The sequence below is a fragment of the Polypterus senegalus genome, chromosome 13, assembly GCF_016835505.1.
Source record: "Polypterus senegalus isolate Bchr_013 chromosome 13, ASM1683550v1, whole genome shotgun sequence".
NCBI classification, from domain to species: domain Eukaryota; kingdom Metazoa; phylum Chordata; class Cladistia; order Polypteriformes; family Polypteridae; genus Polypterus; species Polypterus senegalus.
In genome coordinates, this window is record NC_053166.1 from 7,013,374 (window position 1) to 7,039,101 (window position 25,728).

General features: G+C 46.9%; 1 protein-coding gene across 3 annotated transcripts in view; it reads left to right on the forward strand.

The window, feature by feature from the left end:
- Window positions 1-16,570: 16,570 nt before the first annotated feature.
- Window positions 16,571-25,728, forward strand: part of myot (myotilin) — a 120,195-nt gene continuing 111,037 nt past the window's right edge. For all 3 annotated transcript variants that reach the window (XM_039776238.1, XM_039776239.1, XM_039776241.1), the window contains exon 1: window positions 16,571-16,824. The gene's annotated coding sequence lies outside the window, so the exon portion shown is untranslated. The remainder of the gene's footprint in view (window positions 16,825-25,728) is intronic.

Sequence of the window (25,728 nt, forward strand, 5' to 3'; positions counted from 1 at the left end):
CCCCTTAAAGTAGGCTTTATGCAATACGGTAACAGAAAACCCCACCCTTAAAATCGCCTTAAGAGAATGTATTTTCTTGAGGCCCCTCCCCTTAAAAGGGCCATAGGCAATACAATATCAGGAGGCTCCACCCCCATAAAATAAGCTTTAGGTAATGCAGCATCACAAGGCTCCACCTTTAATATAGGCTTAAGGGAATGCATTATCTTGAGGCCCCTCCCTTTAAAAGGGCAATAGGCAAAGCAATATCAGGAGTTCCTACCCTCTTAAAGTGGGCTTTATGCCATAGTACCAGAAAACCCCACCCTTATACTGGACTTAAGGGAATGCACCATTAGGAGGCTCCCGTTCCCCATAGAAAGGCCATAGGCAATGCAGTGTCAGGAGGCCCTACCCCTCAAATACTCTTTAGGCCACGCAGGCAGGTGGTCCCGACCCCCCTGTAAAAGGTCACAGGCAATGCAGTGTCAGGAGTCCCCACCTCATTAGTGTCCTGTTTCAGCCAGGCTTCCTCACATGAGCCTTGTTTCATGTCCTATTTGTTCATTTTTGTGTCACGTACGTCTGTTAATGTTTCTCTTGTTTGTTATCTGCATTCTGTACTGTGCTTTAGTTATGTTTTGTAGGATGTTCCCCATGAGCTGGGACCCCCTGCCAGTCACAGCCAGGAGCTACCCTCTGCCCTATAAATCCAGAGGGTCTCGCACAGTCCTTGTCGGTTCATTTCATTTGCACTCTGGGATTGTTGCTGAGTTCTTGCTGTGCTTTTGTGCATTTCTGGACTTTTTAGCCCCTTTCTGTTCCTTTTTCGGACCACTCTCTGGATTTGGGACTTCGTTAGCTTGGATTGCCTTGTGTTTTTGACCACCCCATTTGGCTATTATGCTGTTTGGAGCTTCATAGGATTATTGTGAAAATAAAACCTTTTTTAGTTTTATAAAGTTTCCCTGGGCAGCACGGCGGCGCAGTGGGTAGCGCTGCTGCCCTGCAGTTAGGAGACCCTTCTGGGTTTGTTTCCCGGGGCCTCCCTGTGTGGAGTTTGCATGTTCTCCCCGTGTCTGCGTGGGTTTCCTCCCACAGTCCAAAGACATGCCGGTTAGGTGGATTGGTGATTCTAAATCGCTGTGTGTTTGTGTGTGTCCTGCGGTGGGTTGGCACCCTGCACCTTCTGCCCTGTGTTGGCTGGGATTGGCTCCAGCAGACCCCCGTGACCCTGTGTTCAGATTCAGCGGGTTGGAAAATGGATGGAAGTTTCTCAGCTCGCCTGTTTTTCTAGCTGAGGTTTGGTGCTATAGCTCCCTCTAGTGGGCATTATTTTGAAATGCCCCTTTGAGACTTGCAGCTGTTCAAGCAGAGTAATTAAAATGATTATTAACAGCTAAAAGAACAATTAATCAACAACCAAAAGATGCATAATGAGAAACGAAATATCAGAAGAAAGAAATGAGCAAAAACACAAACTTTGAAAAAGATCACAAATTAATCAAGAAAAAAATCCGCAAAAAAAAAAGAACAACAACTAAAGTCGAAAGCGAGGGCACGACATCTCCACACGGCTCAAGTGTTTTGCTCGCTTTGCTCCATTAGAGCTGATCAGTTTCTTCTTGTTTGGCAGCGCCGGCCATTACATTCTGAGGACGAGGATTTTTGTTTTTTTGTAAATGTGCCCATTTCAGGTGGCCTGTCGGGATTGTTAATGGATGCTAATGTAATTGGTACTTTAATGGAGGGATATATCTGAACATTTCTCCTTAAGGTTTTTAATGAGGTCCTTGTCTTTTCTTGAGAGGAGAATGCAAAGAAATTGTATTTTGGGATCCGAGAAAAGATTTTCCATGGCGGCGTCTCAGGTGCCTTAGAGAACGAGGCCCTAAATGTCAAGTGCTTTTACTGAAGAAATGAATCAGGCCCATAATGGCCAGGGACCCCGAGTGCCATTAGAGACTCCGCAGTGCCCACCCATGGTGACTGGACTGACATTCACATTCAGTAAAAGCTCCGCTGCCAAAACAGTGTAGCATGCAGCTGGATTGCGATGGCCGCCGTGCACTCAGCACTGCCCCCTATGGTCCTCAATTGCATTTTGCAGCCGCATGTTAGGTTGGCTTCATATTTATAATTAAAACGCCGAGCGCCCTTGATAGTTCTGCCCTGCATAATACCCAACAGGGCTTCCACAGGTCCATGTCCGAAGAACATAAGAAATTAGAACGATATGTGGGGACCCTTTGGTATTCTTCCCCCCTTATGACCTCCTTCTTATCACACGAGAGGAGACCGTTGAGTCCATTTGATGCTCATTTGTTTAACTGATACGCCCAGCTGTCCCAACATCTCCTCCAGATTCTTCTGCACAGCTAAGATTCACACCATCGATAGGACGGTGATTTATTTATTTTTTCCGTAGGGACCCCAGGAATGCACCCAGCCTCGGACCCTTGGTCCCTCACAGAGCCAAAAAGCAAACGGTAATGAAACAGAAATGGACGAATGAATTAAACAATAATCAACAAAATATAACTACGCAAACTCCAGTGAGCCCACCCCAGTTCCCTTCCGGCGATTATACAATAAAGACAAATTCAACAACAACAAACGACTAACAAGAACCCCAGACGACGAAGTCCATGAAAGCTGATGTCATGAAATGATGGAGATGGAGAGTCCAGAGATCAGCTCGCTGTGTGTGAATATAAAGCAGCGACGTGCGGTGAGGTTCATGGCTGGTGACATTTATAAACATATGAACCCAAAGAGTCAACCGGCAGCCCCCATGCACAGCGGAGAGAGAGAGGGGCGAGAGAGATAGAGGGGCGAGAGAGGAGAGAGAGAGAGAGAGAGAGAGAGAGAGAGAGAGAGAGAGAGAGAGAGAGAGAGAGAGAGATAGAGGGGCGAGAGAGATAGAGGGGCGAGAGAGAGGAGAGAGAGAGAGAGTGGAGAGAGAGAGAGAGACAGAGAGGGGCGAGAGAGAGTGGAGAGAGGGAGAGAGAGAGCGAATTTGCTCCTCCCCCTCCATGTGTTCTCAATTTGCTGTTGTGATTCCACAATTCAAACTCATTCAATACAAATGAAAGTACAGAGTGGTGGACAAAAACAAAAAATAAAACACAGATTTCAATTTTGACCTTTATTGAAATATTTAGTTGTTTTTAAAAGCTTTTAATTTTGATGCTTTAATCAATTTGAAAACAGACTGTTCAACAAAAGATAACACCCATCCATTATCCAACCCGCTATATCCTAACTACAGGGTCACGGGGGTCTGCTGGAGCCAATCCAAGCCAGCACAGGATGCAAGGCAGGAAACAAACCCCAGGCAGGGCGCCAGCCAAAGGATAACAAGAAAAACAAAAGAATATTTTATTTAAGGTCAAAATTTAGCTTTTAAATATTAGATTAGTTTTTTTTCTTAGTCCGATTTCGTTTTTTTATGACATTAAAAACCGTTTATAGTCTTACCTTTATTTGTAAATGAAGTCCATACACCTATACTTTTCCATGAAAATCTCCGTCACTTTCTTGTAAACTAAACTTCTTTTAGTTTTAAAAAACTTAATCTTCCATTTTGGCAATCAGTCGGTACAAAAAATAAAAATCAACGGCCCACTGCAGTGCACGTGACTTTCTGATGTCGCTAACTGATTGGCGCCTCTGCGAAGAAGAACAGCAGCAACGAGCACCTGTTGGACTCACATGCGCCCCCTTCAGGTCACCACGGTACTGCCTGCCTCACCTTGTGCCTTGTCACTGTGGTTTTATGTCCGATCAGCGAGACCAAATATGTCCCACACATTCATTAAAGGTATTAGCCAGACTGTGGTAAGTCAGTGTGTGTAATAAACGTGTCTGCGCGCCTTAGATTGGTGACATACAGAGAGACAGCGACAGGCACGTGACAATCGCAGGCATCAACCACGTGAGTGTGTGAGGAGAGTGCAGTCCGAGGGGAGGTGAGGCTCATCACTGCCGCACCTCGTGTTTCTCCCTTTTATTTGAAGAGAAAATGCGCCAATTCAGCGATTTTGACAATAGAAATGACGAAAATTATTGGAATCATGCAGAAAACCAATTTATAGCACAGAGCAGTGTTATCATTATTCGTTTTGTTTTTACTTTTCATGAAGACAAGTGAGGTTCTGCCTCACCTGCCTCCCTTGACTGCACGACCCTGATGTAAAGGTCAGCCCTAACCGACGTGTGGTGGGATCAGGGGCGTTATTTTCTTTGTAGGACGGCCACCAATCCTATTCCAGTCCTCATGCAGCAGAAGGACGTGAAGAGGGAAGGCAAACAGACAGGTAACTCCAGACACGAAACTTCAGAAAAACTCCCCTTCCTCTGTAGAACTGACCTCCTTTTAAAACCTCACGCCGTCCTCCTTGTCCCCAGCAGCCCCTGCACCCTCAGCAGATGGCCAATCAGACTGCTGGGAGTTAAAGTTTTCACTCGCTAGTCGCACCGCTACCACTTAACATGGAAACCTAGCGCTGCTTTTCATTGTGTGCATTTTAACCCTCACCTTAACTCAAGGACAAGGAGGGGTGACAAGCAGGTGACTGAGCCCCATAACTGTAAGGGACAGCCAGGTTAAGTGGTGAGCAGACACAGGTGACAAGTGTTTGAGGGATCAGTGAGAAAGAGAAAATTCAGCATCCAGCATGAGAGAACTTTAGAAGAAGAGAGCTCCATTAGATCAGTTACCGTCAGCTAAACAAATTGAAGAGAATAAAAATGAATGTTAACATAGCATTGAATTCTGGGATGCAAATAGACATGCTAATGCAGGGAACTCTGAGAGAAATATGCAAATATGCAGCAAACAGTAGGAAGGATTGTTAAGATAAAAAAAAAAAAAACTAACCAGTGTGCATATGCACATGTAAGGAGGTGTTGAATTGGGGGATTTGGGGGACTTTGTTCTTTAACGTGTACCTCATCATTAGCTTAAATGAACTTATGAGTTGACAGAAGAGCAAGACCAAGCTCGGGGCACCCCCTGGTGGTGGCCAAGGGCCCCAGTGGGTTTGAGCCTCTTTGCTCCGTCCCGGTGGTCCCCTCATCATCCAGGGCAGTTGCCCCCTTGTGGCCCAGGGGATGTATAGACTGCCTCCCTGTCCTTCCAGGTGGCCCGACTGGGTCTGGCCCTCAGCCTCCTGCCACAAGGCTAATGACTGACAACAGAAATGCAGTCTGCACAGTTAATCAGCAGCTCTAGTCAGGGTGTGCTGAACTGAAGTTGTGAGTCTTCAGCTGGGATTTAAAAGATGAGACCGAAGGGTCATCTCTTATAGTAGCAGGCAGACCACTCCAGAGTTTAGGGGGGTCCTGTAACTAAAAGCTCGACCTCCCACTGTTATTTTATTAATCCTTGGAATCCTAAGCAGGCCGGCATCTTGAGATCTTAATGTGCGCTCAGGTTTGTAAGTCATGATTAGTTCAGACAAGTAAGTCGGACCTCGGCCAATAAATGCTTTATATGTTAAAAGGAGGATTTTGAAACCTGCCCTAAAATTAACCAGATGCCAGTGTAAGGATTTAAGAACTGGAGTTAGGAGTTCATACTTTTCAGTTCTTGTAATAATTCTTGCAGCAGCATTTTGGATGAACTGGAAGCTGAATAAAGAGCAGTTTGAACATCCAGTGAACACCACATTGCAGTAGTCAATCCTACTAGAAATAAAAGCATGAACATGCAACTGCTCTGTTGTGAAGCTGAGGTCTCCGGCCTTGGTGGTCCTGTTTCAGCCCCCTGGCTAGGGTTCAAAGTTGTGTTTGTCTGTTTTGTGCCGTTTCTTTATATTAATGTTTCTGTTATGTACATTATCCTTTGTTTCTGTGTCTTGATTGTGTCTCTTAGGGGTGGGGCCACCTGCCAATCACCAGCAGGATCCACCCACCACGCACCCTATATATTGGAGAGCCTTCCGCAGTCTCTGGCGGTTCAGTCAGGATCATTATATATGGGTGGCTGCCCCAAACCCTATTGACTGTCTTTATGTGACAATCTAGATGTGCCTGGCATCCCAAGACAGAAAGGTAACCAAATACACACAGCAAATCTCATGTTTTATGTCTAACATTACCTGATTCTGTCAGCCCACCACGGCCCTTAACTGAATTTACACCCACACTTACGTAGTTGTCATCATTTCAGAGGAATCCTGGAGCTCAGATGTGGCTGATCATGTCTGCTCTGAGACACCTGGAAAGGAAAAGCATCTTTGGCGGGCCTGAATGTAAGACCACTGTGTCCACCCAGCCTGATGTTGAAGCTCAGAGATCCATCGGTGGCTGGGTATCATGACAAAAAGAATATGGAGCAGTGCCATACATTGTGTAAGATATAAGAAAACACAGAATAGGAAAGGGACAAATACTTTTTCACAGTACTGTTTTTGCACTCACTGGGCCAATTCAGAGTCACCCATCCTGTTTAACCCTCAGGTTGTCAACTAGTCTGTCAATGACATTCCTTCATAGATGGTATGACAGCACCCACAATGTGCCAGGATACAATATGACGGGCAAACACAAGGGTGGTAGTGCCACAGGTGATAAACGAGAACTTCCAGAATCTGACTTACCAAGATCTTCCAACAGACTCACGAAGGGCAGATCTTTCACAGGTTCAGGTCTTCTGCTCCACCCCGATGTCTGTCGAGAACTGGGTCCATCATCTCTGATGCCAGCCTGCCAGGCAGCTCACCCCCCCGTTTTCATTTCTGCCTTCAGGGAAACGCTAATGAAGTGTCACCAGTTGCTCCACTTGCTGCACGGACGGGTTCTTCCCCCAGGCACAAAGGTCACTGAACTCACGGTAACCTGAACTCACCTGCCCTGTGCTGTACCCACCTGCTGGTTTATATCTATTTCTGCTGTGTGTCACATCTGGACAGCCATCTGTATTTCTGTATGTCTGGAGAGTTCTGTTTTGTACAAGGCATATTAGGCCATTCTCTGCTACTATTAATTAATTAATGAATGAATGAATCAATCAGTTAATTAATTAATTAATTAATCAATCATCACCTTATGGTAAGTTAATGCTCTTGCAGTTGTGGCAAAGGAATTCCAATATGCTCTCACAGTGTATGTAACAGCAGATCTCTAATCTCTCTAAGCGAATCTTTCAGGTTTAGAAAGCTTGAAGGACGGAGGGAAGCATCACCATATGTGAACAGCAGAGGGAGCCAACATCCCAAAGTTGACTCAGGCTTTACCTTCATTTAAAAAGGAGAAATCCGACTAATATGGCGTACTTTTCTCTAGCCACTAGAGGGCAGTATACTATAACTCTGAAAGTGTTAATGTCGTGGAGAGTCACTTATAAGGGCAACATGCGAAGGTTTTTTTTTTTTGCTCTTATTCCAGGATGCCAAGAAGTAAAGGTTGGCCATGATTTAAAAAGCTCAACCCCCCTTGGGTAGGTAGATGGTTTCAAGGGCTCAGTCTGCAAGATGAGGGATGGGAAGAAGAACAGAGTGGTGAAGAGTGTGGTTTTTGACAGGGCAGGGTTTGTGTCAGTGTCTGCGTCTGAGTAGGTGGCCTTGACGTCATTAGGTGTCTGGTATTTTTCCCACTGTTTCTACTTTTGTCATACCTACTTGTAATAGTTCCATGTTTGTTATTAAGCCCCATTTTATATGCTGTTTTAGTGTCCCATGTCTGAGTTAGGGTTTGGGGGAACTGCTTACTAGTCCACAAAGTATTACTACAGGTATGCAAAATGGATGAACACACAGCATACATGTAATTACAGACGATATACAGATTTCAGTCAGCCTAACCAAACCATGTGCACATGGCAGCACTGGAGGGGAGCCCTAACACAAACACTTGCGTGAAGCCAATTTAGAATGATCAATAATTCTGATTTTGGTGCTGCAACCAAGTGCAGAAACGATGGGGCCAATTACTTTTCACATGTGTGTTTGCTCAGATTACCTGCTTCTAGCATTGCATTCCATCTTAAGGTCTGAAGTCATTGATTGTGTAAGAAATGCAAAAACAGATTAGGAAAGGGGGCAAATACTTTTTCACAGTACCGTTTTTGCACTCACTGGGCCAATTTAGAATCACACATCCCATCTGACCTTCAGGTCATCAACTAGACTGTCAATGGCATTCCTCCATAGACTGTATATGCCAGGATACAATATGACTAGCAAACACAAGGATGGCAGTGCCACAGGTGATAACTGAGAACTTCCAGAATCTCATTGCATACAGTAGTTCCTAAAAAATGCATTCGCTACCATCCAGTCATTTTCTGTATCTGCTTGTCCAATTCAGAGTTGTACGGGGCCAGAGCTTATCCTCGCAGCACCCCTATATTTTGAGCCCATTTGCCACAGGGCACACTTGTGCACACACTGGTCCAATTTAGAGTCACCAGTCCATCTCAGCCACAGGCCTTTAGGAAATGTGAAGAAAGTCAATGGAGAACATCTGCAGAGGGAGAACAATCAAACTGCACACAGAAGGGACAACAGACTTGGCTTTGAGGGTATTTTCCTGGGCTTTCAGGTGGCAGAACTAACCACTGCAGCACCATACCATCCCAGTAACACCCAATCACTCTATTTTGTATAGCGCCTTTCTATCAAGCACCAGACACAAGGCACTTTACAGAACATATGGAAAATGTAACAGTGACATGCAAGGTAGCATTAGGCCACCATTGGTTGGGTGGGGGTTCACTCAGAATTTATCATCTCTGACCTCTCAGAAGTGACACCCATTTGAGGAAACAATCCAGTCGTCCATCCATTGGTGTCACGCAGAGTCCAAGACAATTCCACCAGCACTTGGCATGAGGCAAGAATTGACTCTCGGGGACATGCCAGTCCATTGCAGGGCACATCCATATATCCACCCCGACTCAAATAACCAAACATGAAATAACATGAGGAAACCTTTGTGGCCATGGGGAGAACATGCAAAGACCACAAGGACATCAAACAGGCCTTGAGTTGAACTGAGGTCTCTGGAGGTGTCACACATCAGAGCTAAGCACTGTGCCACTCCACTGTCAATCATTCAATTACTTCCTATATTGTCATTCGTGTTGATCCCAGCTAACAAGGTGTGACCCGCTCCTTCAGTCTGATTTAATGTCCACACCCACTTAGTCCAGGATTAGGCCTCAGGGGGCTTGGTGCCAGGCTGGAACAGACCTTGGACAGGATGCCAGTCCATCACATGGTACGCTGACTGACTGTTTAAAGTTGACATAATCCACCCTTCTTTAGGATACGATGACACTGAGAGAATGAACAAATGCCACACAGACAGTAACTGGGCAAAGATTTGAACCCAGGACAAGACTAATCCAGATGCATCCATGTATTTGGTTCAGGATGGAGAGGGTGGAGTGGGTGGAGCCTATTCAGAATTTATCAGGAGCAAAAAAGGAACCAACCCTGGACAGGACTGCACACCTCCTTTTAGATCACAAGCACATGAAGTTCCTCACAAGTGAGCCTTGAACCCTCATCCTTGTGGTTTAAAGTTTCATGATTTAGTTAAACTCGCCGAAACAAACACGTCCCACAGAATGTCAAATGCAAACACCAAAGGTACCCTTTGCTCCTCAGCCCTGCTGTAGGGTGATGTCTCCCCCTGGTGGTAGGCTTCAAAGTTACATGCAGCACTGGTTCTGTGTCTGATGATGTCGCCACCTATTAGTAGATGTTAGTATTGCATGCTACTGCTATATCTGTTGCTGACAGTCTCTATCTAGTATCACATGCACCACTGGCACTATGACTGGTACTGTCACCCCCTGGTGGCAGACTTCAGTATCACATGCAGGATACATCTAGCTACCACTTTTACTGCTCTATATCTGTGTCTGTCACCCCCTGGTGGCAGGTCCCAAGTTTCTTAAATAAATTTTCACAGGCTGTTGTTGCTCACCCCTATTGGTGGGCCTTGGCACCACATTCAGAACTAGTCCTGTGTCTGTTAATGTCACCCACTAGTGGCAGTGCTCAGTAACACCTGTGTGTGGTCCATTAGTAGCTTGTATCATTGTCACAAGCCTCAGGGTGACAATTGTTGATGTCACCCTCCCTAGTGGCAGATCTCAGTTTGACATGCAGGACTGATCCTATGTCAATTGCTGGTGCCCTCTATTGGCAGAAGTCAGTAACACATGTCTGTTCATGTCACCTCCTAGTGGCAGGCATCAGTGTCACATGCAGAAGTGAGCCTATTTTTGGTTGCTGGTATCTCATTATAGCATGCAGGACTGGTCAATTGTGTATCTCTGTCACCCTCTAGTGGCAGAGGTCAGTATGTTATGTCTGTTGATGTTGCCCCCTAGTGGTGCTCATCAGTGTCACAAGCATTAGTGAGTCTATTTGTGTTGCTGCTATCTCCTAGCAGCAGGTCTATGTTTGGCATACCGGACTTGTCCTATGTCTGTTGATGTCACCAACAATCCCACCCCCACTCACGCAGGCCTCAGTAACACCTTCTGGACATGTTCTATGTTTGTTGCAGACACCCCATGGTGGCAGGTCTCGAGTTGCTTATATGACTATAGTCAGGCTGTTGCTCCCACACCCTCTATTGGCAAGTCTCAGTATGACATGCGGGTCTTCTCCTGTGTCTGTTACTGTCATTCACTAGCGATACTCTTCAGTGTCACGTGCAGGGTTGAGCCAGATTTTGCTGCTGCTGTCCCCCAGTGGTAAGTCTCAGGATGACAAACAGGACTTGTCACCCCCTAGTGGCAAACCAGAGTAACACATGTCACCCATGGTGGCAGGCATCAGTGTCACAGGCAGGAATAAACTCGTTTTTTTGCTGCTATCCCCTACTGACAGACCTCAGTATCCATTGCAGGACTGGTTAACCCCTAGTGGCAGACCTCAGTAAGACGTGTCTCTTAGTGTCACCCGTAATGGCAGACATCAGTGTCACATGTAGGAATGAGCATGTTTTTGTTGCTGCTGTCCCCTAGTGGCAGGTCTCAGTAATTACTTACTGTACCTGTATATCCTGTTGCTGTCACCCCCTAGTGGAAGGTCTCACAGCTGATGTGAGTGACAGAGCCTGTGTCTTTTTCTCTTTCTAATTGACAGCCCCGGGCACCCACGAACTGCTGGCCACCTTGCACTGAAGCCAATTTGGGGTCTTTGGCAGACCACTTGCACCTGCTCCCACTCCCCAGCATGAACACATTAATTACTTATGTGTTAATTAAAACGGACCCCTCTTTTTGAGTTATGGACCCTCTATACCACATACCTTCCCCCTTAAGCCTCCAGTTGCATGGGAAGGCTCCACGCTTCTGCCAACCCAGTGCAAACAGGTGGCTCAGGTCCGACACCACACTAAAATCAAATCAATAAAAGCACCTCAACAACCCCACCCTAAAACCAACTCAAGACCCCTGGTAAAACCAGGACATTCAAAGATTAAGAACTTTTAATAAATAGACATAAAACCAATCAAGTAATCAGTCCATTAAAAAGTTCAGTTCCAGTTGGGTTCCGTGGGTTCTTGAAAACAGTCAGGCACCTATCTCTCTTCCTGTTCTGTCTCCCATGCTTGAGTCCCCATCGTCAGCTCATCCCACCGCTGCCACCATTTGTGACAGTCCGGGTTGGCGCCTTTCTTCTCCTTCACTTTTGGGGCACCGTCAGCACCTTTCCCTTGCTTCAGGTGTCTTTTGCCCTCATCTGCCATGCTCATCTCAGTTACGCTACTGATGGTGTCGGGTTCAAGAGCCAAGAGGGAGCAAGGAGCCAACCCGCACTGTCACACCACCATCGCTCTCAGGGTCCTTAAAATGTCCTTAAGGGCTGCAAACCCCTTTGAAGGAGCAACAGACCACATAATCATCTGTGTTAGAAAAGCTGGTGTCCTGTAATGGAGGCAGTGGTCTTACGGGGAGTCCTGCTCAGTGGATTTGACTGGAGCCCCAAGAGTGGGATCCAGGCGCACACAGTGGAAAAGAGGTTTGCCAGGATTGTGTACCCCCTGTGCACATAGAAGACTGAGGGGCTAATTCAAGGCACTGCTCCTTTTGTAGTGGCCATCCATCCATCCATTATTAAGACTATTGCATTCAGTTGATGGTGCGTTGGCACATCCAATTCAGACATTACGATTTCTCTTTGTGCCTTTCTGCCTGTTGTCCATCTCAGTGTGCCCCTTTAATTTGGAATTATTTTTACTCTTAGCAGTGTATGGTCTATTAAAAAAGAAAATTAAAAAAACAAAACTGCAGAGGCTTCCTGAAGTACCCATCCTGGCATTTGGAGGCGGACCCTACAGCTGAAACCTTAGCCTGGCAGTACTGGGTTACAAGGCCAGGACCCATGCGGGGTCAGCAGCTATTCTGAGCCACAGCACAGCTGCACAGAGAGGCTCCATTTTGTTCCAGAATGCACATTCCTTTGGACAGGAGGCCTACCTTAGGGGTGCAGCGAAGGTTGGAGAATTGTGGGAGCAGGTTAGCTTTACTGTGCTGTGCCAACCTGTCACGTAGCCAGCCCAGCATGAGCCGGGAAAAGCCCTAGAGAGCTGGTCAGGGCAGAGGGGTTTAGCCGTTGGGTTGCTGACACGCTGCCAGGCTCTCACCACAGTGGGCCATTTTAAAGAGTTGCATGGACATTTAGTACACAGCACTCCCAGGAACCAGCAGGACATCCCATCCTCTGGAGGGCACAGTGAATTGGCAGTAGGGCTCACAATGAAAAGTGGCCACCAAAAGGCTTCTGTCAGTCGGTGAGAGATGAAGAACAAATGCTGACATAAACTAATGGAGTTAGGAGTGACGAGGCTAATGGTTGGTGAGGTACCAGGGCGTCACCATGTTTGACCGCCATATGTGGTGCTGGACAGTAATTTTTGAAGAGTACCGATGTGCCTTCTACTTTGAGGACTGAAGGCCTGCTGTGGGGCCACCTGGAGGTGGGGCCATGGGCGGAGTCCAAGTCAGAGGTTTGATCACGTGACAAGTGATATCGTTACTTTTAAATTGGTGAGTGGCGGATCCTGTGAAATGGTTCCCAATTCCTACATGTGACAAGGGACAGACGCATGACGAGTGTAGCGGGTCACATGTGGCACACTGAGAGTTGGGGGTCATTTTCTTTGCTATTTTACTTCCCGCCTTCTGACCCGGCTGATTATTCAGTGATTCATTCACCAAGCATCAGGTGTAAGGTAGGAACTGAGAAGTCAGGGACACACCTGCGCCCGCACAGGGACCAGTTAGCAGTCCCCTTTTAAGGACCCCATTGACTGATTATTTTGGGATGCAATTTAAAGGCTGGATGAACAGGAAGACCCCGCTGTTTTGGAGTGGTCAACCTCATTAGCACGAGTCCCATCATCTACCTCTGTAGCTTTGACCATTGAACAAACTGGACATTTATGAATATTAATGAGTGTTTTTGCCCAATCCAGGTGGTTTGGCGCATGCTGCCAACATGCGGTGTTGACTGCCTGAGGTCAAAGTTCAGATCTCCTTTAACGCCTTCCTTTGGCGCTTGTGCTGTATGACCATACATTGATAGATCTCCATATTGTCTGAGTTGTTGATTGCATTATTGGGCTGAGATTTTATTATCGCTGTTGCAGGTAAAGACAGGGTATGAAGCATAGACCTCCTGGAGAGGCTCGGAGTAGAGCTGCCACAATTCTGGTGATTCGGGCACCTGAAACGGGCACAACCAGCTGAGAGGAGACCCTGGTAAAGACCCAGGGCCTGCTGGGAGGATTATATCTCTCAGATGGCCTGGGAAGACTTTGAGATCCCACAGTTTGAATTGGCAAGTGTGGCTGGGGAAAGGGACGTATGGAGCTTACTGGGAAGTCTGTAAAAACCCTGGTCTCAGGTAAGCAGCGGCAAACGAATGGTCGCCTAACACATGGTCAAAAAACGCATTGTCTCTGCCTCATCGCCCTCAGGAGAGGTTTACTGGAGACCGTCTTTCCAAGTGGCTCCACCTGCTTCATTCACTTCCTGATTATTCAAGCCGCTGGCCCCCCTCACAACTTTCACTTCGGGGTCAGAAGCAACACCAAGCCAAGCAAGAAACCTTTTAGGGCCACAACCAGCATCAAGGCCAGGAGATGTAAGCAGACAAGCAGGGCTTGTAGGTGCAGCTCTTTAAGTATTTGGCCATCTCACACACACACACACACACACATACTGCACGACTACTCACAATGGCTCCGCCCCTTCTAACAGTGCCTGTCTCTTGTTCCTTTTCACTCTCTCCCTCTCTCTTTTCCTGGCCCCACCCATTCTGACAGTGTCTCTGTCTTTCGCTCCTTTAGGCTCCACCCCTTCTGAATGTTTCTTTCTGTTTCTCTCCCCAGGCCTCTTCTATTTAAATGCAATTCCCCACCCCCCACCCCCCGCCATCTGTCTGTCTCTCTCTCTCTCTCTCTCCCCCCTAGGCTCCACCCTTTCTGACAGTCTCCGTCTCTTTCTCTCTCACTCCCTCTTTCTTAAGCTTCACCCCATTCTGACAGTGTCTGTCTGTCTGTCTCTCTCTCAAACTTTCTTTCCCCACCCTTTGTGACAACATCTTTCTGTCTTTCTCTCTCTCTATTCCTGTTTCTCTCTTTCTCTCTCTTTCTCAGTCTCCACCCCTTCTGACACTGTCTCATTCTCTCTCTCTCTCTCCCCTAAGCTCCTCCCCTTCTGACAGTGTCTCTTCATCTCTCTTGCTCTCAGTCTCTTTCTCCCTCTTTCTCTTTACCAGGCCCCACCCCTTCTGACAGTGTTTTTCTGTCTTTCTCTCTCTCTCCCCCTCCCTGTCTCTCTCACTCTCTCACTCACCACAGGCTCCACCCCTTCTGAATGCATTTCTCTCTCTCTCTCTCTCTCTCTTCCCCCTCCCTTTTCCTCCCCATCTCCCTCTCCTTTTCCCTGTCTCTCTCTCTCTCTCTCTCTACCCTAAGCTCCTCCCCTTCTGACAGTGTCTATCACTCTTGCTCCTTTAGGCCCTACTTCTGCTGACTCTCTCTCTATCTATCTATCTCTCATTCGTTTGCTTACCCCTAGGCTCCTCCCCTCCTGACTCTTTCTCTCTTTCTTCTCTACCCGAGACTCCACCCTTTCTGAAGGCATCTCTCTCTCTCTCTCTCTCTCTCTCTCTTTCTCTCTCTGTTTTCTATCTATCTCTCATTCGTTTGCCCACCCCTCTGCTCCTCCCCTGCTGACTCCTCTCTTCATTCTCTCCAAGAGACTCCACCCCTTCTGATGGCATTTCTCTCTCTCTCTCTCTCTCTCACTGAGATGCTGAATGCCAGCGGCAGCACCAGTGCAGGAAGGAGGACAGCTGAGAGAAGAATGGCCCACTTTAGTCTCACTAGTTGGCATTTGCACGATTGTGGCAGGCTTGCCCTTTTCATTGGCTCCTCTGCAGCTGGCACCAAAGCTGCTCACCTGAATGAAGGGAATGGCAGCTCCTACTTTTTGTGACTCAGCACTGATATATCCCTTGGCTAATGCAAGAGTCAGTGCCATTATGGGTTTACGGGCTGATTATTGTCACCTGCACTGAGTACAGCAAAATTCTTATTTGCATGTGCCATTACAATAAACTGACATTCTCAAATTCATTCAGTCCAGTCAGGGTCTCAGGAGCTGGGCACCACCCCAGTAGAATCACTTCAAGGAAGAAGCAAAGCCTGGACGGAGTGCCAGTCTGTCATCGGGCCCACTCACCCTCACACATACAGGACTCATTTTGAGTTTTCTATGACCCTTATATGCCAGTTACACAGGATTCTATATGTCTACTCACTGGTGCCCCCTGGAGTATAAACAGAGTTCTAAAACAACATTTTATCCAATTCAGGGTCATAACAGCCGCACTTTATATCAGCAGCTTTAGTTTCAAGGAAGGAGCCAACCCTGGACTGGATGCCAGCCATCACGGGGCTCATTCACCCACACACAGTTTAGTGTCATCCATGATTCTTACATACAAGTCACACACGACTCCCAACGTCTTGTCACTGGTGCCACCTGGAGTGTGTCCCTGAATGTAGAAAATCACATTCTCAAATCCAGCCATTACAGTGCCCAGCCTCAGACACTCCAAAATGGAGCCCATCTTAGAATTGTCATTAAAGCCAACACACGTGTCAATCAGGGCTCTAGACGTCTACTCCTTGGTGCCACCTAGTGTGTGTTTCTGGATTTGTATTCAAAACATTTTTTATGGGGTCACCTCATATTTTAATCGCTGCCAGGCAGATGGGCACACTTGGTCACCACAAAATCAGTTTTACAGTTTACTTGATGTCAGTCAGCGATGCCCATCTTGTGGTTTACAGTTCTTCTTCCTTTTATTTGTGGGTAATCTGCATGCCGAGGAACATAAGAGTATAAAGGCCAGGGACTGGCCAGCAGAAATGGACACACTTCATGAAAAGCTCTGGATGAGGACGAAAATGCAGCGTCACCGAATGTCACCTCTTGGTGGGGGGTTCCTGCATCTCCTCCTCCTCCTCCTCCTCCTCCTTGGCTGTTTGCGAGGGCAGCGCCCATCTATATTTGTGACTCGAGTGTGTCTCTTTTCTTGTTGTGGTGTCAGCTGATGGCTCAAAAAACAGAAACCTGAAGCCAGCCTCGACTCAGGCCAGCGATTACTTCCTCAGCTCACTAGAGCGACATCTGGAGCCCCCCCAGCCTCGGCCAAGTGATTCCCACCCAGCTCATGACGTCTGGCCGCGTGGAAGGGAACTGTTCTCACGGTCACCACCAACTTCAACGGGCCTGGGGAAGATCAGGGGGTGCCAGACTCACTTCGGGGGCTGCCTGATGGACAAGAGAGAAGCAAACTGGTAAGGAGGAGTGTCTGGGGGGCCGAGGGGAGGCCGTCGACCTAGGAATGTGCATGCCCGAATCAGAGGGGAGTGCATCTGTGCGCCATACAATCTCTGGTGCTTAAATAGAATTTCAATTTATAGTTCAAATTATTACCAGGAAAGAAACTTCGAGGTCCAATTTAAGATCAGCCAGAAGCCCCCCCTAGCTGGATGAAGTGGGACAGTGGAAGGATGGACAAACAGCCGGAATAATGAAAGCAAAGCAAATCTGTGAATATGAAATCATCCAGAAGTGATCAGAGTAGAAGAGAATGGAATAGAATACAACAGAACTCTAGGCAAGGATGGCATGCTGGCACATGTGGCTGGCACAACTCCTCATCATCCTGCTCACTATCTGGGTACAGTCGGCATTGTCTCCCCAAGAGTTTTGTTTTAATTAAATCATCCACAACTAATAAAAATTATATGAATAGAATAGAATCTAATACATAGGATGTTATGCAGGGATGGCATGTTGTCACTTTGGGTGGCACAACTCCTAATCAGCCTGTTTGCTTCCTCTGTTTAATTGGTCTCCTTATGCCCCATGGGATCAGTGATAAGTAGATTTGGTATTTATTAAAATCAAAATTAATAGAATAGAACAGATCAGAAAAGAATGGGATGGAACTTCATGCAGGGATGGCAAGCTGGCATATTAGCTGGCACAACCTCTAATCAGCCTGGTCACTATCCCTGTGAAATTTACATTGTCTCTCTCTTATTATGGGTGTGGGAATTAAATCAATCCAAAGGGCATACAAATCAAAATTAAGAAAATGGAATAGAATGCTTTGCAGGGATGGCATGTTGGCATAATGGCTGGCAGTGCTCCTAATTGATCATTATCTCAGTTTAATTTGCCTTGACCCCCTCTGCCCCATGCATCTTGTGATCATTAAACCATTCAGTAATTATAAAAAAAGTAAAATGAATAGCATAGAATGGAACTTAATGGAGGGATTCCATGTTGGCATATAGGTTGGTACAACACCAACCTACCCTGATTGTTATCTCTGTGAAATTGACATTGTCTCTCTAATATTAGAGTTGAGGAAATATATCAATACAAACAGTATAAAAATTAAAAGTTAGAACAAGAGTAGAATGTTATACAGGGATGGCATGTTGGCACAATGGCTGGGACAATTCTTAATCTTCCTGCCCAATATCTGTGTACAATTTGCAATTTCCCTCTCTGCCCCATTACTTCTGTAATAATTAAAGCATTCACAAATGATGAAGTAAAATGAATAGAATAGAACAGAATATAATACAATACACTGAATGTTATGCAGGGATGGCATAGTGACACATAAGCTGGCACAAGCTCTAATTAAACTACTCATTATCTCTGTGTCTCCCTATACCCCATGATAATTAAATCATCTGGTAATTATTAAAATTGAGATGAACAGAATAGAATGGAATGGAATATAATTTTATGCAAGGATGGCATGTTGGCATGTTAGCTGGCACAAGATCTAATTGGCCTGGTCACTATCTCTATGAAATTTACACTGTCTCTCTCTTATTATGGGTGTGGGAATTAAATCAATCCAAAGGGCATGCAAATCAAAATGAAGAAAATAGGATAGAATATTATGCAGGGGTGGCATGTTGGCACATTGCTTGACAAAATTCCAAAACTGGTCTGCTCACTATCTCTGTGTAATTTACACTGTCTGCCTACTATGATGATAGTATGATATACATAGATAGATAGCTAGAGAGATATGAAAGATGCGATATAATACATAGATAGATTATGAAAGGCACTTTATGATAGATAGACAGATAGATAGATAGATGTGAAAGGTACTATGTAATAGATAGATAGATAGATGTGAAAGGCACTATATGATAGATAGATAGACAGATAGATAGATAGATGTGAAAGGCACTATATAATAAATAGATAGATAGATAGATAGATAGATAGATAGATAGATAGATAGATAGATAGATAGATAGATGTGAAAGGTACTATATAATAAATAGAAAGATGGATAGATAGATAGATAGATAGATAGATAGATAGATAGATAGATAGATAGATAGATAGATGTGAAAGGCACTATATAATAAAGAGCTAGTTAGAAACAGATTGTCACTTTTTGATAGATGGTTAGATAGATATAAAAGTCACTATATAATAGCTGGAGTTATGTCATGTACTGTAGGGTAGCAGCATGGCACAGTGGTAGGTATCACTGTAGCCTCACAACAGGCAGCCCAGGGTTTATGTCCTCGGCCCTCCCTGTGTGGAGTTTGCGTGTTCTCCCCGTGTCCATGTGGATTTCTTCCCACAGTCCAAAGACATGCAGATTAGGTGGGCTTGCGATGCTAAATGTGCCCCTGTGTGTGTGTTGTGTGCGCCATGTGATGGACTGGTACCGTTTCCAGACTTTCTTCCTCCCGTCTGCCTGAAGCTGGCTAGGATGGGCTCCATCTTCCCTGTGACTGGGTAACTGGGTTTAGAAAATGACTGACTAATATGTAGAGACACAGTGGCTCAGTGCTTAGCTTGGAAGCCTCCAGTTTTCCACCTCTCAACAACATTTTTGTTTGTTGGTTCGCCGTGTGTGTAAACTCTCTGTTTCAGGGTGAGTTCTTCCTGCTTTCCACTTTGATGCTGCTAAGACAGGCTTTGGCTCCCTGTGACCCTCAATTAGGACTGGTGTGTTTCGTGATTGGATGTTTGCTAATTCTAATAATGGGCAGCAATAAACTTCCAAGAAAGCCTAATAAAATAATAATAATAATAATAATAATAATAATAATAATAATAATAATAATAATAATAATAAAAAGAGTAAATAAAAATAAACTGAAATCGCTGAAATTCGGTCTACAGCCACAGGGTCAGACCTCAGGTCCATTTTAAAGCGGCCCACTTCGTCGTCATTCAAGACATGACACATACGGCAGACAAAGACTGTTAGCTTTCTCAAAGACCCCTTTCAGGTGCGTGTCATGCCCAGATTGCACGTCTCCGTATATTTTCATGCTGGATTACGTGTTTGCCTGGTATCATGTCTGGAATGCAGCTGGATCACATGGATGCCCCACTTACACATTTAGTGATGAAACCACAAGGGGGTGAACCCCACTGAACCCCAAACCCAAGACACAGTAATTCAGCACACATTTTTAGAGTAAAACAAAGGATTTTTATTGTTCCAAGCACCTCTTCACTATCCTCTGCATCCACAATAACAAGATAAGTTAAATAACAATAAATAATTCTTCTCGCTCCTTCCTCCTGCTGAGTGTTGCCCACTGCCTCCCTATTCTGGCTCATTGATGCCATTTTAAGCCAAACCCAGGAAGCCTTCAGGTGCTGTGCCGTGTCTTCCTGGAAGAACATGAAGAAAGTAGGGAGGTCCTCCCCCACCAGCACCCTCTATTGATACCCAGGGACCCCAACGGGGCTGCACATCCGGACTCCAACTCCCATGCACCCCTGCAGGTGTCCCGACTGGGTTGCCATACAAGGACCACTGCCACCTGGTGTACACCAGATAGAACTGCTCCTGACTCTCAGCTTCCGCTGGTCCATCCATTACATCATGGCAGCCGGACCCAAAGTTATTTCTCCATCCTACTGGCCACTCCAACTGTTATTCAACTCTGTCTTCCCATTCTTGTCTCCAGCCAGAGCACTTGTTCTCCTCCTAGAGTGGTCTCTCACATTTATCAGTGGCAGCTCACCCGTAGTTAGAAGAGGGGATGGGCTGCACGAGATGACCCACCAAGAAAAAGTGAAATGAAGGGGACATGCCAGACCGCCACAAATACCTCGAGTCTTTCAGAAGGACGTCAGAGACGTGAGAGCCTCACCATAAAGGAGCTGGTAACTCGACTTCAGTCACTTTGTAAAGCTGCAGTGGCACCGGGGCTGCCCACCCTTGTGCTGCCATCTCCTGACTTCTGTCTTTCCTAAGCCAAGTGTGTAGTGAGCAGCTTTTCTTGTCATCGGATGTGCCCATAGTGTCACTTTGTGCATTTTGGTCATTTCCAGTTATTGTGTATGGCTACTTATTTAAAATTCTGTGTACAGGTTTGCTTCTGAAACGGCTTTGATTTTGGGTGGCACTTTAAAAGCCATGCAGGCAGGCAGTGCCATGGCACCAGCAGCCATAAATGGAAGTCCAGAATGAAGCCCCCTTGTCAGGACTGCAGTAAAAGCACAAGAAGTGAAAGCCTGTGGTCTGTGTTAAGTTTGAGAACCCCGGTTTAGTTTCTCAGCCAGTTTTGGTGTCGTCACCCACTATTTAGGACCCCCTGGGTGAATCCAGCACGATCATCAAAAGGGGGTGATCAAGTGTAATAGTTGGAGTAGCGACCCACCGTGACCCCCTACCATTAAACACGATAGCAACCCACTGGTGGCAACCCATATCCCACTTCCCATTAGTGGCTGCAGGTTTTTGCTTCACCCACTTTCCCAGTCGGTCGGCCATTTTCTCTCTTATTCATCTCCTTGTTTAAATAATTCAGCGTGTTTTAGAATAAAAAGGCCGTGTGAGTATCGCTAAATTTCATAACAAACTTAGATTATAACATCGACATTTACACCAGTCAGCCCCAACATTCCCCGCACTGCCCGGTGACACGAGTCACTTCGATGGTCTCGTTCCAATGGCACCAGTCAAGGGGTGGCACATGTCAGGCAGCAAGTGACCATCATCAGGGCTGTCCATCGATCCGACGGCGATGACACCGTCCATCCATTTGTCCATGTCTGTGTGTGCGCCGGTAGGAGAAGCAGGCCAGTTTGGGAAAGGCAGATCTGGGGTGCACGATGGGCAAAGGAATTGGCCCCCCAAGTGCAGTTGGTTGGTTTCGCTGGTGATGCCTCGCCATTCTCTTCTCTTCCTGTGTATGTGTCCGTTGTTGTTCAAAGTGATGGACTCCTTCATTTATCCTCCGTCTCCAAAGTGTCTCAAGCTGCACATGTGGAATGGAGCAGGCCTTGAGAGAACGCTTCAGGTGGTCTGTCTAGCGTTTCTTCGGCCCACCTTGAGGTCGGGATCCTCAACATACATGACCATCGGGGGGAGCCGAGACTCATCCATTCGGACAACGTGCCCGGTCCAGCAGAGGACACGGTTGAGCAGCATGGCCTCGATGCTTTTGGATGAGCAACGTTCCAGAATTTTAGTGTGTGGAACCCCGTACTGCCAAGTGATGCCCAGGATCTTCTGGGGGCAGCGGATGTGGAACACTTCTAGCTTGTGGTAGGGAATCTAGGACTCGCATCCATAGAGGAGTATTGATACACACACTGCGTGATTTACAGTACCACAGCCTTGGCTGCCATGCGGAAGTTTCGGTGACAGAAGACACGCTCGCGTAGGCTGCCGAAAGCAGAGGAGGCTAGTCGGAGGTGCTTCCCAATTTCTTCAGTCGCACAGCTATCACTGGGAAATTACACTTCCAAGGTAGGGGGAGGATGGTATGTTTGTGGTAAAGTGATTGGCACCTTTAGAAATAAATCATCGCCAACTCGCATCGCGGCAGGAGGACTGTGGTAGCGTGGCGAGAGCGCGAGGCGGGAGTGGACGATTCCACGCTAAAGTGCACAGGTGTGAGATCATCCATGACTCTAATTGGTGCCGGGAGCTGCTAATCAACACAGCTGTGCCCCGCCCCCTTTGTAAAAGGGTTAGCGCAAGGAAAAAAAAGAGAATAAGGATTGGGGAAAAAAAAAGACAAGAAAACAGAATGGAGGTTGAAAGACGCGAGAAAAAGCAGGCAGGAGAACGAGAAAGAGAGAGAGAAAGGGAGAAAAAGAGAGAAAACAAGCCGGTGAACAGAGTGGAGGCAGGTGTTCAGGAGTAAAGCACCGAGGAGGAGAGAGTGGCCATCCTGTTGAGCCTTTTGGGGGCAGGAGCGACAATTGTGTTATAGGGTGGAGCATATATTGGCAACGGTGGAGGTACAGAGCGCCCGCGCCGGGTGGAGCCTGGATTGGCAATGGTAGAAGTGCAGAGCACCCATGCTGGGTGGAGCCTGGATTGGCAGCGGTGGAGGTACAAAGTGCCCATTCTAGGTGAAGCCTGGATTGGCAGCGGTGGAGGTACAGAGCGCCCGCGCCGGGTGGAGCCTGGATTGGCAACAGTAGAGGTACAGAGTTCCCGCGGTGGAGCCTGGATTGGCAGCAGTGGAGGTACAGAGCGCCCACACCGGGTGGAGCCTGGATTGGCAACAGTAGAGGTACAGAGTGCCCACGCCGGGTGGAGCCTGGATTGGCAGCAGTGGAGGTACAGAGTGCCCACACCGGGTGGAGCCTGGATTGGCAGCGGTGGAAGTACAGAACGCCCGGGCCGGTGGAGCCTGGATTGGCAGCAGTTCGGGTGGAGCAGGGCTCAGTAGTTGCCTGCTGATGCCATGGGGTAGGTGGCAGGGAACATTCGCTGCCTCCAGAAGATCCTGGCATGACTTGGTGTGTGTGTTTGTGAGTGCGGTGTGTGTGTGCGTGTGTGTGTGTTTGCCCTGCGAGGGTCTCGCCTTCTGTCCACTGAATGTTCCTGCTTTGTTTCCAGTGATTGTTGGGTTGGGCTGCAGCCCCCAGCGACCCTGCAGAGGATTAAGGGGGCTTTGAAAATGGAGTCTCTGTGTTTCTCGGTCAAACTAAGAACTTTGATGGATTTCTCTTTCTTTCCTTTGCTGTTCAGTGTGTGACGCTGGTGCAGATCCTCTGTCATTGATGGCATCTTTGCTTTTGTTCCTGTTGTGTTCCTTTGAATATTTGTGAAGTGTCAGTAAGGCGCTATATTAATGTATCACTACTAATGTTATTAGTCATTTGTTCTCTTTTGCCATTTTCTTATTAATTCGCCTTTTTCTTTGGAGCTTCCACACTTAGAAGACAATTAGAAGCGAAAGATGCAGACCTGAGGAGGCGAAATGAGACGTTTGTGGCCAGGACTGACGACTGGGTAGTTTAAAATACCAAAGATTCATTTTTGCGGTTTACATGAATAAAAATCCTTCTAGAATGAGTCAGGACCTTTAAATGTATTTTGAATATGTGTGATTATAAATGGCCATGGATTGCTCTCATAATATACACAGTATGGCCAGCAGGGGGCGCCCCCAAACGCCAAATTTCAGTCACAATGGCACCCACTCAGTCTTGGGTTCAAGCGTTGCTTTAATTATATTCTGCCCCGTTTAAAATCCAAACATCTGTCCGTTCATCCCTTCCTGTTCCTTCACTCCCCCAGCAAGTGTTGTCCTCTTCCACCCAACTCCAGCCTCATGAGTGACATAAAGGTGACCTGTCCTATACCTGGCCAAAGTACATTTCTGCTGCCATTGCATTCCAACTTGGTGGCACTTCCAGACCAGGCTGAAGCTCTATAGAGCAGTGAAGTCTTTCTTATCCCCATGGAGGAACCCAACAGGGCTGCATATCCAAACTACACGTCCCATGTAGTCTTATGGGTGTCCAAACTGGGGGCAGCCCAGGAGAACGCTGCCACCTAATGTACTGGACGAACAATTGTTCTTTATATGCTTTTATTCCCCCGGTCCTCCCATTATTGGGATAGGGAACAGGAATGATCCTAGCCGGGTAGGCACATCCATCCAAGCTGTTCTTCCATAATGGCCGGGTAAGGATCCACCCTCCATCCTAATTGGGATGCCAGCCCATCCACTGTGACATCTACAAAGGATTAAAGGACCTCAGACACTGTCACTAACTGACTGTCACACATTCACGAGGAGAACAAGCTAACTCCACACGGACAGCGTGAGGTCTTCAGAGATGATAGACAGCAGCTTCAACCACGATGCCCCCCAGGCCGCTATTTCTATTTTTGAGTGACATATGGAGATGGAGGCAGCTGCTGTTTTCAGAAAGGCATGTGCGCGTGTCGAGGTCGTTTGTCTCTGTGTAACATAAGGAGGCCCATTGTTGGCTGGATGGAAGTCTGCTTTTCATGGTTCAAAGGTCAAAACTTCAGGCGTGACTCAATTTAAATCAGCACATCCCACTGTGACACCGGTGTGAAACGGCCTGCAATCAGATGTCTTGAACTTCTCAGTTCATGTGCTGTGATGATCAATGGGGGAAAGTAGAGTGCTAGGAGAACATGTGCACTCCATGCAGGTAGTGCCAGAGAGGCCAATATAATGGTCGGGCAATGGGAGACTGCGCACCCACTACATTGGGCAGCCACATGCCACTGGCACAGCTTCCTGCCAGACACCCAGAAAGATGAGTGGCAGTTGTAGTTCCGTCCAACAGGGAGCCCTGTGGGTGACCAGAAGTGCTGCCAGGACAATTGTGTTGCTGAGATACAGTGGCAATCGATCGAAGAGTGGTCCCTTGTGAAAGGTGCCAGTACCCATCAGTATGCTAAGATAAGGGGCTGCTGCTCTACTCTACTGGCGCTTTCCCACCACAGGAGTTTTCTTCAGGAACCAAGGACTTTTGTCTCATTCCCAGTAGCAGTTGTAGTTCCTGGTTCTCTCTTTTTAGCTCCCAATCCAGAGAGTTTGCTTTTCATTCAACCCGGAACTAATGTGGGTGGGGCTTGGGGGCAATGCATTGTGCTGATTGGTTGACCATCTTAGAGAGCTGTTGGTAGGGTGGACTTTGGAAAGTTATGGGTGATGATGGAGTGCCACCGTTTACACCACATCACTCTTCACAGCCACCTCGAAGCAATAAAGGGGGGGTAGGGTGGTGCCCCTGTACCCCCACCCCATGGGTGGGGTGCCCCCTGATATTTCAAATGCCTCTCACTCCTCTGTGCGCATCACAAATTTTGCATAAAGGTTACAGTTCATGTTGTGTGGTGGAAATACAAGATACAAAAGTGGCTGGGGACCGCCAGAGGACCAGGGGTCTACTCATTA